Here is a 14,887-nt window from a genome sequence, read left to right as displayed (position 1 = left end):
GCAAATTAACTGAATCCCAAAAAAACATTTCCACTGCATTTCAGCCCTGTCCCAAAAGGACCAGCTGACATGTCAGTGATTCTCTCGTTAACACAGGTGTGAGTGTTGACGAGGACAAGGCTGGAGATCACTCTGTCATGCTGATTGAGTTTGAATAACAGACTGGAAGCTTCAAAAGGAGGGTGGTGCTTGGAATCATTGTTCTTCCTCTGTCAACTATGGTTACCTGCAAGGAAACATGTGCCGTCATCATTGCTTTTCACAAAAAGGGCTTCACAGGCAAGGATACTAATGCCAGTAAGATTGCACCTAAATCAACCAATTATCAGATCATCAAGAACTTCAAGGACAGCGGTTGAATTGTTGTGAAGAAGGCTTTAGAGCACCCAAGAAAGTTCAGCAAGCGCCAGGATCATCTCCTAAAGTTGATTTAGCTGCAGGATCGGGGCACCACCAGTACAGAGCTTGCTCAGGAATGGCAGCAGGCAGGTGTGAGTGCATCTGCACGCACAGTGAGGCGAAGACTTTTGGAGGATGGCCTGGTGTCAAGAAGGGCAGCAAAGAAGACATTTCTCTCCTGGTAAAACACCATGGACAGACTGATATTCTGCAAAAGGTAAAGGGATTGGACTGCTGAGGACTGGGGTAAAGTCATTTTCTCTGATGAATCCCCTTTCCGATTGTTTAGGGCATCCGGAAAAAAGCTTGTCCGGAGAAGACAAGGTGAGCGCTACCATCAGTCCTGTGTCATGCCAACAGTAAATCATCCTGAGACCATTCATCTGTGGGGTTGCTTCTTAGCCAAGGGAGTGGGCTCACTCACAATTTTGCCTAAGAACACAGCCATGAATAAAGAATGGTACCAACACATCCTCCGAGAGCAACTCCTCCCAACCATCCAGGAACAGTTTGGTGACGAACAATGCCTTTTCCAGGATGATGGAGCACCTTGCCATAAGGCAAAAGTGATAACTAAGTGGCTCGGGGAACAAAACATTTATATTTTGGGTCCATGGCAAGGAAACTCCCCAGACCTTAATCCCATTGAGAACTTGTGGTCAATCCTCAAGAAGCGAGTGGACAACCAAAAACCCACAAATTCTGACAAACTCCAAGCATGGATTGTGCAAGAATGGGCTGCCATCAGTCAGGATGTGGCCCAGAAGTTAATTGACAGCCTGCCAGGGCGGATTGCAGAGGTCTTGAAAAAGAAGGGTCAACACTGCAAATATTGACTCTTTGCATCAACTTCATTTAAATTGTCAATAAAAGCCTTTGACACTTATGAAATGCTTGTAATTATACTTCGGTATTCCATTGTAACATCTGACAAAAATATCTAAAAGACACTGAAACAGAGAACAAATTAATATTTGTGTCATTCTCAAAACGTTTGGCCACGACTGTACACAAACAAAAGTGATTCAAAAGACCGTGGAAAGCTGTGCAAAACTGATTAATCTTATTGAATTATATGATAGAGATGAAGGGGGACGTCGACAGAGAGTGAAGAACAAAGGACAAAAAGTGTCTCGATCTGGGGGGCTGCATTCCCACAGGTCCCGACAGATAATTGCGGCACGGTCTACATTTTTCATTTTGCGGGCGGGAGAGGGCGGTCAGACTGGGATGAAAATATTTTTGTAGTCCTGCAGATTATTTGGAAACGTTTTCTTTCTAATTTGTATGCGTTAGCCTACCTATTGTATTAAAAGCACATCTCGGTCTACCCATGTGAGAGACGAAGACTCGGTCTCAACATTTAAGTCTTTATTGAAGACTCATCTCTTCAGTAGGTCCTATGATTGAGTGTAGTCTGGCCCAGGAGTGTGAAGGTGAACGGAAAGGCACTGGAGCAACGAACCGCCCTTGCCGTCTCTGCCTGGCCGGTTCCCCTCTTTCCACTGGGATTCTCTGCCTCTAACCCTATTACAGGGGCTGAGACACTGGCTTACTGGTGCTCTTCCATGCCGTCCCCAGGAGCGGTGCATCACTTGAGTGGGTTGAGTCACTGACGTGATCTTCCTGTCTGGGTTGGCGCCCCCCCTTGGGTTGTGCCGTGGCGGAGATCTTTGTGGGCTATACTGGGCCTGGTCTCAGGATGGTAAATTGTTGGTTGAAGATATCCCTCTAGTGGTGTGGGGGCTGTGCTTTGGCAAAGTGTGTGGGGTTATATCCTGCCTGTTTGGCCCTGTCCGGGGGTGTCGTCGGATGGGTCCACAGTGTCTCCCGAACCCTCCTGTCTCAGCCTCCAGTATTCATGCTGATGTGCCGGGGGGCCTAGAGTCAGTCTGTTATATCTGGAGTATTTCCCCTGTCTTATCCGGTGCCCTGTGTGAATTTAAGTATGCTCTCTCCAATTCTCTCTCTCTCGCTCTCTCTTTCTCTCTCTCAGAGGACCTGAGCCCTAGGACCATGCCTCAGGACTACCTGGCCTGATGACTCCTTGCTGTCCCCAGTCCACCTGGCCGTGCTGCTGCTCCAGTTTCAACTATTCTGCCTCCGGCTATGAAACCCTGACCTGTTCACCGGACGTGCTACCTGTCCCAGACCTGCTGTTTTCAACTCTCTAGAGACAGCAGGAGTGGTAGAGATACTCTGAATGATCGGCTATGAAAAGCCAACTGGCATTTACTCCTGAGGTGCACCCTGTACAACCACTGATTATTATTATTATTACTTGACCCTGCTGGTCATCTATGAACATTTGAACATCTTGGCCATGTTCTGTTATAATCTCCACCTGGCACAGCCAGAAGAGGACTGGCCACCCATCGTAGCCTGGTTCCTCTCTAGGTTTCTTCCTAGGTTCTGGCCTTTCTAGGGAGTTTTTCCTAACCACCGTGCTTCTACACCTGCGTTGCTTGTTGTACAGCACTTTTGAGATATCAGCTGATGTAAGAAGGGCTTCATAAATAAATGTGATTTGATCTTTATTGTATTATTCACACACACTCAAAATACGCTGCGTCAACTTCAGTAGCCTACCTGTCCTCTTCTAGTTGGGCATGTGAGATGAAGTGCGCCTAGTATACACTACACGACCAAGAGTATGTGGACACCCCTTCAAATGAATGGATTTGGCTAGTTCAGCCACAGCCGTTGCTGTCAGGTGTATAAAATCGTGAACACCGCCATGCAATCTCCATAGACAAACATTGGCAGTAGAATGGCCTTACTGAAGAGCTCAGTGACTTTCAACCTGGCACCGTCATAGGATGCCACCTTTCCAACTAGTCAGTTCATCAAATTTCTGCCTTGCTAGAGGTGCCCCTGTCAACTGTAAGTGCTGTTATTGTAAAGTGGAAATGTCTAGGAGCAACAACAGCTCAGCCACGAAGTGGTAGGCCACACAAGCTCACAGAACGGGACCGCCGAGTGCTGAAGCGTGTAAGCACATAAAAATCTGTCCTCGGTTGCAACTCACTACCGAGTTCCAAACTGCCTCAAAGCAACAACGGCAGAATAACTGTTCGTCGGGAGCTTCATGAAATGAGTTTCCATGGCCGAGCAGCTGCACACAAGCGTAATCAGTGGAAACAGTGGATCAGTGGAAACGCGTTCGCTGGAGTGATGAATCACTCTTCACCATCTAGCAGTCAAACGGACTAATCTGGGTTTAGCAGATACCAGGAGAACGCTACCTGCCCCAATGCATAGTGCCAACTGTCAAATTTGGTGGAGGATGAATAATGGTCCAGGGCTGTTTTTCATGGTTCGGGCTAGGCCCCTTAGTTCTAGTGAGGGAAATCTTAACGCTACAATATACAATGACATTCTAGACAATTCTGTGCTTCCAACATTGTGGCAACAGTTTGGGGAAGGCCCTTTCCTGTTTCATCGTGACAATGCCCCCTGTGCACAAATTGAGGTCTGTACAGAAATGGTTTATCGAGATCGCTGTGGAAGAACTTGACTGGCCTGCACAGAGCCCTGACCTCAACCCCATTGAACACATTTGGGATGAATTGGAGCGCCGACTATAACCCAGGACTAATTGTCCAACATCGGAGCCCGACCTCACTAATGCTTGTGGCTGAATGGAAGCAAGTCCACGCAGCAATGTTCCAACATCTAGTGGAAAGCCTTACCAGAAGAGTGGAGGCTGTTAGAGCTGCAAAGGGGGAGGGGGGGAAAGAGATGTTCGACAAGCAGGTGTTCACATACATTTGGTTATGTAGTGTATATATTTTCCTGAAGGGGCACCATCGATTTTCATTTCAGAGAGGTCAGATTTTCTCCATGTAACCCTTATTATGAATAAAGTTCACTCACTTACAAGTAAAAACTCAAACAGGCAGTACCAGTGACCCGCTCAATACGGAAGTGGTCTGATGATTATGCTAAGCTAAAGGACTGTTTTGCTAGAACAGACTGGAATATGTTCTGGGATTCATCCGATAATATTGACAAGTTCACCACATCAGTCACCGGCTTCATTAATAAGTGCATCGAGAACAATCCCAACCAGAAGCCATAAATTACAGGCACCATCCACACTGAGCTAAAGGCTAGAGCTGCAGCTTTCAAGGTAGCGGGAGCCACGCTCATTGAAATCCGCTACGACATCTGACGAGCCATCAAACAGTCAAAAGTCAATACAGGATTAAGATTGAATCTTACTACGCTGGCTCTGACGCTTGTCAGATGTGTCAGGGCTTGAGAGCAACAGCTGTTCCGGGTGACTGTGTGAACTTGCATTCTGTAGCTGATGTGAGTAAGACCATCAAACAGGTTAACATTCACAAGGCCGTGGGGCCAGACGGATTAACCAGATGCGTACTCAGAGCATGCGCTGACCAGCTGCCAAGTGTCTTCACTGACATTTCACACTTCACAGTTGGCACAATCTCTATTGCACTCCACACTGCATTTTCCCACCTGGACAAGAGAAACATCTACACAAGATCCCTGTTCATTGGCCATAGCTCAGCACCATATTGCCCTCCAAGCTCATCACTAAGCTCAGAACCCTGGGACTGAACACCTCCCTCTGCAACTGGATCCTGGACTTCCTGACGGGCCACCCCCAGGTGGCGAGGGTAGGCAACAACACATCCACCAAGCAGACCCTCAACACGTGGGCCCCTCAGGGGTGCGTGCCTAGTACTCCCTGTTCACCCACGACTGCATGGCTGCACACGTCTCCAACATCATTAAGTTGGCTGATGACACGTGGTTGGCCTGATCACCGACAATGAGACATCCTATAGGGAGGAGGTCAGTGACCTGGCAATGTGGTGCTAAGACAACAACCTCTCCCTCAGCAAGACAAAAGGAGCGGATTGTGGACTACAGGAAACAGAGGGCCGAGCACACCCCTATCTACATCGACGGGGCTGTAGTGGAGTGGGTCGAGAGCTTCAAGTTCCTCGGTCCACATTACTAAGGAATTATCATGGTCCACATTTTACGTAATTATGACATAACATTGGATAACGTTAGATAAAATACAGAACGGTTCTGTATTTCACTGAAAGAATAAACGTCTTGTTTTCGAGATGATGGTTTCCGGATTCAACCATATTAATGACCTAAGGCTCGTATTTCTGTGTGTTATCATGTTATAACTAAGTCTATGATTTGATAGAGCAGTCTGACTGAGCGATGGTAGGCACCAGCAGGCTTGTAAGCATTCATTCAAACAGCACTTTTGTGCGTTTGCCAGGAGCTGTTTATGACTTCAAGCCTATCAACTCCCGAGATTAGGCTAGTGTAACCGATGTGAAATGGCTAGCTAGTTAGCGGGGTGCGCACTAATAGCGTTTCTAACATCACTCGCTCTGAGACTTGGAGTGGTTGTTCCCCTTGCACAGCAAGGGCCGCGGCTTTTGTGGAGCGATGGGTAACGCTGCTTCGAGGGTGGCTGTTGTCATTGTGTTCCTGGTTTGAGCCCAGGGAGGAGCGAGGAGAGGGACGGAAGCAATACTGTTACACTGGCATAAGTGCCTATAAGAACATACAATAGTCAAAGGTTAATGAAATACAAATGGTAGAGAGAAATAGTCCTATAATTCCTATAATAACTACAACCTAAAAAGTTCTTACCTGGGAATATTGAAGACTCGTGTTAAAAGGAGCCACCAGCTTCCGTATGTTCTCATGTTCAGAGCAAGGAACATAAAAGTTAGCTTTTTTACATGGCACATATTGCACTTTTACTTTCTTCTCCAATACTTTGTTTTTGCATTATTTAAACATGTTTCATTATTTATTTGAGACTAAATTGATTTTATTGATGTATTGTATTAAAATAATTGTTCATTCAGTATTGTTGTAATTGTCATTATTACAAATAAAATAAAAAATTCGGCCAATTAATCGGTATCGGCTTTTTTTTGGTCCTGCAATAAATCGGTATCGCCGTTGAAAAATCATAATCGGTCGACCTCTATTGTGCACCAATGAAATTGGGTATCGGACTGCTCAGTGACATCCACAGAACACAGCCATGTAGAGTTTTCACAAATATTAGCGTATCTGCTCTTACTGCAGGACTCTGAAACCACTGAAATTAGCCACACTAGCTCCCAATGTTCAATACACATAGTAGTTTAGTTTATTAATTTTACCATTTTAAAAACAAGCACACATAAAACTTGAAAGACACATGCACATGAGTAAAACCATTGAGGATAGTGGATAATCATTATTGTGGCTAGCTTCACATAGGTAGGGACAAGCGATTGATTACCAGGGCCAAGTCCAGCAGGAGGAGAGACAACATTTGCCAACGTTCAGACAGAAATGTATTATGTATAATAAACATGCCCCTGATTCTAAGGATTCGTGTCAGTTATATTCCTGGCATTTCTATCTGCAACATGCCAAAGAGTTTTTGTACTGAACACAGCAGTGGTACATGGATAAAATCACCGGGGAAGCCAATCCAGAATGATTTGCCATATTACAGCTAGAGGTCGACTGATTAATCGGCATGGCCGATTAATTAGGTTCGATTTCAAGTTTCCATAGTAGGTAATCGGCCTTTTTTGACACCAATTACATTGTAATCCATGAGGAAACTGTGTGGCAGACTGACCAGCGTCAAAAGGACCTTGTGGCTGCAATGAGCCAAGGTAAGTTGCTAGCTAGAATTAAACTTATCTTATAAAAAGAACAATCAATCTTCACATAATCACTAGTTAACTACACATGGTTGATGACATTGCTACGTTAACTAGCTTGTCCTGCGTTGCATATAATCAATGCGGTGCCTGTTAATTTATCATCGAATCCCAGCCTAATTAAACTTGCCAAGCGGGTGATTTAACAAAAGTGTAATTTGCGGAAAAAAAAGCAAATTCGTTCCACAAATATACCTAATCATAAACATCAATGCCTTTCTTAAAATCAATACACAGAAGTATATTTTTTTAAACCTGCACATTTAGTTAAAAGAAATGCATGTTAGCAGGCAATATTAACTAGGGAAATTGTGTCAGTTCTCTTGCGTTCAGTGCAAGCAGGGTCAGGGTATATGCAACAGATTGGGTTGCCTGGCTCGATGCGAACTGTGTTTCTTCCTAACAAAGGCCGTAATTAATTTGCCAGAATTTTACATAATTATGACATAACATTGAAGGTTGTGCAATGTAACAGCACCCGTTCGACAAAATACGTAATGGTTCCGTATTTCACTGAAAGAAAAAACATTTTGTTTCCTAAATTATAGTTTCCGTATTTTACCAATGTCTCATATTTCTGTGTGTTTATTATAATTAAGTCATCATTTTATATTTCATAGAGCAGTCTGACTGAGTGGTGGTAGGCAGCAGCAGGCTCGTAATCATTCATTCAAACAGCACTTTACTGCGTTTGCGAGTAGCTCTTAGCAATGTTTGATGCACAGCATTGTTTATGACTTCAAGCCTATCAACTCCCGAGATTAGGCTGGCAATACTGAAGTGCCTATAAGTCAAAGGTATATGAAATACAAATGGTATAGACAGAAATAGTCGACGTGTTATAATTCCTATAATAACTACAACCTAAAACTTCTTAACTGGGAATATTGAACCCCCAGCTTTCATATGTTCTAATGTTCTGAGCAAGGAACTTAAAACGTTAGCTTTTGTACACGGCACATACTGCACTTTTACTTTCTTCTCCAACACTGTGTTTTCATTATTTAAACCAAATTGAACATGTTTCATTATTTATTTGAGACTAAATAGATTTTATTAAGTTAAAATAAAAGCGTTCATTGTTCATTCAGCATTTTTGTAATTGTCATTATTACAAACATATGGGGGAAAATATATATATTTTTTTTTAATCGTCCGATTAATCGGTATCGGCATTGAAAAATCATAATCGGTCGACCTGTAATTGTAACCCGTGTGTTGTGATAATTGTGTTGTTTTCTCTATAATCTGTTAGTTCATATACCTTGCGACCATGGTATATAGGCCTAAGGCTGAGACAATGAGAAGACACAGTGTCAGAATAAATTCAACCACACATGTTTCATTACAACACCGGAGAACAACATCTGTCCTGTGAAGTCCACAAAACATAATTGTATTAACTAACAGTGACATGATCTTCAGCATGGGGCGGCAGGGTAGCCTAGTGGTTGGAACGTTGGACTAGTAACCGAAAGGTTGCAAGTTCAAATCCCCAAGCTGACAAGGTACAAATCTGTCGTTCTGCCCCTGAACAGGCAGTTAACCCACTGTTTCGAGGCAGTCATTGAAAATAAGAATTTGTTCTTAACTCACTTAAAGGTAAAAATAAATGGTCGCAAAGAAAACAGGAGCTGTCGCCACTATTTCAGCACCATTTCAATATCATCGAATCACCTATGCTTAGTCTAATACGGTGGTAACTAAAAAATACCAACATTTTGTCCAATCAATGTTGGCTAAATATGATGTGGCTGTCCAATACGGTGGTAATGTGTGTGCGTGCAAGTGGAAAAAAAACATGTTGACTCACCCTATGTAGAGAAACGCAAATGCCATCCTCCTCTTTCATGTTGGCTAAACGGTCTATGACTCTGTCATACAGTACACACTTTTAGTTTTTGTTGTCCTAGGCTACCTGGCTGAAATACTTGCTGGCTAGCCTAACTTCCTTTCATGGGCAACGATACGCCACGGCAGCTAGTTAACATTAGTATACTACCTCTAGCTACATGTTGAACTTCCATGCTCTCAGGTCAGGGACAAAATGTATGAAATGTATGGTTGGATCAGAATTGGCATTATAATCAGTGGATAGTACGGAGAAATAAGTCAAACCACAAGTCCAAATCACAATCCATGTCTAATTTAGGAAAGGGACGATTTTAGCTAGCTAGCCAGCCACTGTAGGACAACAATTCACTTTTTTTTTTCTGGAAATAATGTCATTTGGCTTGTCATTTGGCTTGTGATATGATTGGTCTGAAGCCAGGGAGGCGACACCGTTGCTGGTTTCCCTTGCATTCAATGCTACGGGCTGCAACAATGTCATACTCTTTCTGACTGGACAGCATCAGACAGATACGCTACACATAGTGAGACAGAGGGGCACTGTTCCGTTCGCTCGGATGCTTTCTCCGGTGAAATACATTCAGCCTCTTGCGAATTGGAAAAATTTATGAAACACAGAGGCTAAAGAATAAAGTATTTGGTGTTTTTTTCCGGGAAGTCTGGCTTCCCTTGGCATCCATGAATAGGTAGCAGGTAGCCTAGTGGTTAGAGCGTTGGACTAGTAACCGAAAGGTTGCAAGATTGAATCCCTGAGTTGACAAGGTAAAAATCTGTAGTTCCGCCCATGAACAAGGCAGTTAACCCACTGTTCATAGGCCATCATTGAAAATAAGAATTTGTTCTTAACTGACTTGCCTAGTTAAATAAATGTAAAATAAAAAAAATTACACTTTCCCAAATTGGATCCTTTGTTTCCATTCTGCTCCTCCCTTCCTATAGGCAGAAACTCAAACAGGGAGTACCCGTGCTAAGGTCTATTCAACCCTGGTCTGGCCTATCCGAATCCACGCTTCAAGATTGTTTTGATCACGCGAACTGGAATATGTTCCAGGTTGCCTCTGAGAATAACATTGAGGTATACACTGACACGGTGACTGAGTTCAACAGGAAGTGTATAGGGAATGTTGTTACCATTGTGACTATTAAAACCTTCCCAAACTCAAAACCACAGATAGATAGATGGCAGCATTCGCGCAAAACTGAAAGTGTGAACCAGTGCATTTAACCACAGCAAGGTGGGACTCCAGACAATTACAGATTAGAAAGGGAAAACCAGCCACGTCGCGGAAACCAACGCTTTGCTCCCGGACAAGCTAAACACCTTCTTCACCCTCCTTAAAGATAACACAGTGCCACCGATGCAGCCCGCTCCCGAGGACTGTGGGGGTGCTTGTTCTCCGTGGCTGACGTGGGTAAGTCTGCTGTCCTCACTTGCTCCAACATGTCCACCATTGTTCCTATACCCAAGAAAGCAAAGGTAACTGAACTAAATGACTATCGCCCTGTAGTATTCACTCCTGTCATTATGAAGTGCTTTGAGAGGCTGGTTAAGGGTCATATCACCACCACCTTACCTGACGCCCTAGACCCACTTCAATTTGCATACCACCCCAATAGATCCACAGACGATGCAATCACTGCAATCTGGACCTATGTAAGATCGCTGTTCATTGACTACAGCTCAGCCTTCAACACCATAGTACCCTCCTAGCCCAGGCCCTTGGTCTGAACCCTAACCTGTGCAACTGGGTCCTGGACTTCCTGACAGGCCACCCCCAACAACACCTCTACTGCACTGATCCTCAACACCAGGGGCCTCATATGTGTGTATGCTCAGTCCCCTCCTGTACTCCCTGTTCACCCATGACTGGGTGGCCACGCACAACTCCAACTCGATCATCAAGTTTGCAGACGACACAACAATAGTAGGCCTTATTACCAACAATGACGAGACAGCCTACAGGGAGGAGGTGAAGGCCCTGGCAGAGTGGTGCCTCACCGTCAACAAAATGAAGAAGCTGATCATGGACTTCAGGAGACAGCAGAGGGAGCATGCCCCCATCCACATCGATGGGTCCGCAGTTGAGAAGCTGAAAAGCTTCAAGTTCCTTGGCACTGGCAATCTGAAATGGTCCACCCACACAGACAGTGTGTTGTAGGCAGCGCAATAGCACCTCTTCAACCTCAGGTGGCTGAAGAAATTCAGCTTGGCCCCTAAGACACTCACAAACTTTTACAGATGCACCATTGAGAGCATCACAACCTGGTATGGCAACTGCACCGCCCACAACAGCAGGGCTCTCCAGAGGGGGGTCTCCCCAACGCATTACAGGGGCACACTGTCCACCCTCCAGGACACTTACAACACCCAATTTCACTGGAAGGCCATAAAGATGATCAAAGTCATCAACCACCCGAGTCACAGCCTGTTCACCCCGCTATCATCCAGAAGTCACGGTCAGTACAGATGCTTCAAAGCTGGGACAGAGAGACTGAAACTGAGCTTCTATCGCAAGGACATAAGACTGTTAAATAGCCACTAGTCGGCCTCAACCCAGTACCCTGCCCTAAAATTAGTCACTATAACTAGCTGGATACCACCCGGTTACTCAACCCTGCACCCTAGAGGCTGCTGCCCTATGTACATAGATATGGAATCACTGGTCACTTTAATAATGTTAACATACTGCATACATATGAAATGAGTAAAATACTGTATTCTAGTCAATGCCACTCCGACATTGATCATCCTAATAATTATATATTTCTTAAAATATTTTACTTTGAGATGTGTGTATTGTTAGATACTATTTCACTTTTAGAGCTAGGAACACAATCAATTCGCTACATCCGCTAAATATGGTGTAGGTGACCAATAAAATTGTATTTAATTAAATATATAGCCTATAGCAGGGAGTCTGCAACCTGTCATATGAGTGACAATTTACAATTTAAAAAAATCTGAGTGCCAGTTATGATGTTCAAATAAGCATTGTGGGCTATTCAACTGTGCCCAGAAAATGTCTAACTGCCCACAAACTGCATAACCTAATTCTAGCTGGCTACTAGACAGAGACGCTGTCTATTCAGCCACACCCCACAGTGCTCCACTATGCCTACCTGTATCAAGGCACTTTCCATTTAGTGGTGCTGAATCACAGGTGCGGCCTTAATGTGTAGATTTTTCTTAATTCCTTGGTCGAGTTTGTTTGTCTTTATGCGTCCTTGGTCGATTGTAGGCCTAAGTAATTCCTTTGACGTATGCCTTTTATTTCAATGCATGTGTAGGGTTTATCTGGCATAGTTTGAATTCGCAGTCAGCTGTTTTATGCTCAGGTTACTTTCATATTGATGTCGGTATTTGATAGTGTGTAATATACATCTATTTCATGTTGCGCTGTTCCACAAGTAGGCTACATTGACTAATTTAGCCTATGTATGATGAGGTTGAGTAGTACATTGTACACATCATTCCACAGACCTTTAAACCTAATATAGTGGTGACAATGTATTGGGAGGAACATTTTATTTTTTTGCAGTTCTCCAAATAGCATTTTAGAGTTAAAAATGTGTGTGGAAGTACAGTAAATGAGCTTCAACTGGTGGGTGTATTTCTACACCCTAGGTTTAGATGAACTGATGCCACTGAAAAGTCAAGAGTCATAATTCTACAAGCCTCTCGTTCACATGTCCTTCACCATAAGGGGCTTATTGGAGCTGTCATCTGTGACAGACTTGTAAGTGTGCTTTAAACAATCTACATTTGTTGTTTGCTAGGCAAACAAATTAGATATTTTTTTGATACAGTTGAAACGAGGTGCATTTGTGGTGGCCGCAACCGGACTAGATTGTGAACGACACTTGGCGGAATGCATTGCTTGACTGCCGTGAGTGATTCGCACAATAGCCTATCGTTCGCGAACTGCAGCACCCAAACGATTCGTTCTCGAGTTCGTTGACCAGAGGCTGTGTGTATGTTTTGGTTCTACAAAGCGGTGTTCATTATACCATTCAATAAATTAATTGCATTCATTGTTGCACCATGCGATCACTGATCCGTTCTAAACATGCAAATAGACAGTTGATGTTCGGGAATACGTCTCCAGCAGGTCAAACGAACGACAAAAATGAACCGAGTCACTCGGAATCATGACAAAAAAAAAACGAATCGTGCGCGAACTGCACATTACTAGCTACTTCTCATTTGAACGTACGATGAAGACAACAAAAATTCGCTAACGTTAGCAAAGCTGACCAATGTCGCCCCCCATTCGTAAACAAACACTACTGTCGTTATCGTATTCATATTGTAGTGGTACATTTACGTTATATTTAAACCACAAGGATTGGAAAAAATATAAATTGAAGACATTTTGAATGCGGTATAAATAAAGGCAACTGTCAGTGTGACTGTTTACGAAATTGTTGCTAGCCAGCAAACGTTAGCTAAACCTTGAGACGAATTTGGATATTTTACGAGGCAGTAGTTCAATTCCAAGACAAAATCGTAACTACGTAGCCTACTTACGTTAACGTTACTTTCCTAAATCTATGACGAGACGATTGACTAACATGCGAATAATGGCTTGGGCCATTTGTGGCTATTAAGCTAACTAGCTAGCTCTGTGCCCTGCTAGTTAGTAAACAACTCTGATGTAACAAATATCCTGTACCAAAATGTAGCTCGTTAGTTGGCAAAAGTCAATGATGTGGTAGTACAGTGCTACCACTAGCTATAGGTTTTATAGCTAACTAGTTAGATGATGGTTTAGCCTGCTCGCTGTTTAGCTACATGCTAGCCAACGTTAGCTTTAAGTGACAATGGAGTGAAGTGGCTGCTGGTGCTGACTTACCTTGCAACTTCAACTGGCCGGGGTTGGTCTACGTGGCTGCAGTCTGAGCTCCGCGGCAGTAATGCGCAAACCCGTTTTCTGGATGATTGGGACTCGGTTTCATTAAGATAAATTGTACTGACAAAATAACGTAGCCAGCTATCTAACGTTAGCTTTTAGGACAAGTTGCTACTGTAGCTAACTAACGTTAAATGTCGAAAGGTTGTCCAGGCTCGTCTACCTAGGAAACTTGTTTAGGCTAACGTTACTTAACCAGCTAACGTTAACTAGCTACCCTTCTCCAGCGCTCGGCACCATCAGTGCTATTTCAATAAAGTACAGCTTTAATTCAATTAATTTCAAAACGGTGTAGCGTTGTCCGTCACCCAAGCGTTCTGCTTTGATGGATAACCCTGCCCTATCCTCTCAATAACGTCGCTAACTGGCCTGATAACTGAGGGCAGCCTGGTCTGCTTGCCTGCTGTATTGAAGGGCTGCACTTTCCTTGGCTCTGTTCTCCACTAACGTTACAGTGCGAATTCTAGCCACCACAGTTCAGCCAGCTAGCTAGCTAACAAGCTGCTTCCTTCTGTTGCACAATGGGCTGGTGTAATTTATGCATGAGATCAAGGACTTCTATGACCACACTGTAATGTAGTCTGATTAATCAGGCTGTAGTACACAGGTAATTCATTTGTATATAAAGCCTGAAACGAATGCTTCCAAAATCGTGTAAATGTAAACAATGTACTTTTACAAGCCAGAATGTATAATGAAATTACATTTAAACTCTGTTGCTTCAACAGCTCGATTTTTTTTGGACAAAATATCCATAGGAAAGTATTGTTTTTTCTGATTTTTAAAACATATTTTAGTCTAATGTTGGATATTCAGTTCTATCATCAATAGCTATTGAACCAAGCATGCCATAACAATGAAAATTGTATAGTCTGAATGAAGAACAATCAACACTGTTTTTGTGGGAATTTTAAATTTTTCTGAAAATTGAAATCCGAATAAAACATTTTAGATGATTAAAAATTCACCAAAGAAAACGTGTTGATTGTTCCCCATCCT

At 43.4% G+C, this 14,887-nt stretch overlaps 1 protein-coding gene across 1 annotated transcript in view; it reads right to left on the bottom strand.

The window, feature by feature from the left end:
- LOC139411258 (zinc finger MIZ domain-containing protein 2-like) overlaps positions 1–14,421 on the bottom strand; it is an 89,128-nt gene extending 74,707 nt beyond the window's left edge. Inside the window, exon 1 of the mRNA XM_071157313.1 lies at positions 13,832–14,421. The gene's annotated coding sequence lies outside the window, so the exon portion shown is untranslated. The remainder of the gene's footprint in view (positions 1–13,831) is intronic.
- Positions 14,422–14,887: the final 466 nt, after the last annotated feature.

Source organism: Oncorhynchus clarkii, chromosome 6 (assembly GCF_045791955.1).
Source record: "Oncorhynchus clarkii lewisi isolate Uvic-CL-2024 chromosome 6, UVic_Ocla_1.0, whole genome shotgun sequence".
NCBI lineage: Eukaryota > Metazoa > Chordata > Actinopteri > Salmoniformes > Salmonidae > Oncorhynchus > Oncorhynchus clarkii.
This window is presented reverse-complemented; position numbering and strand designations above follow the sequence as displayed.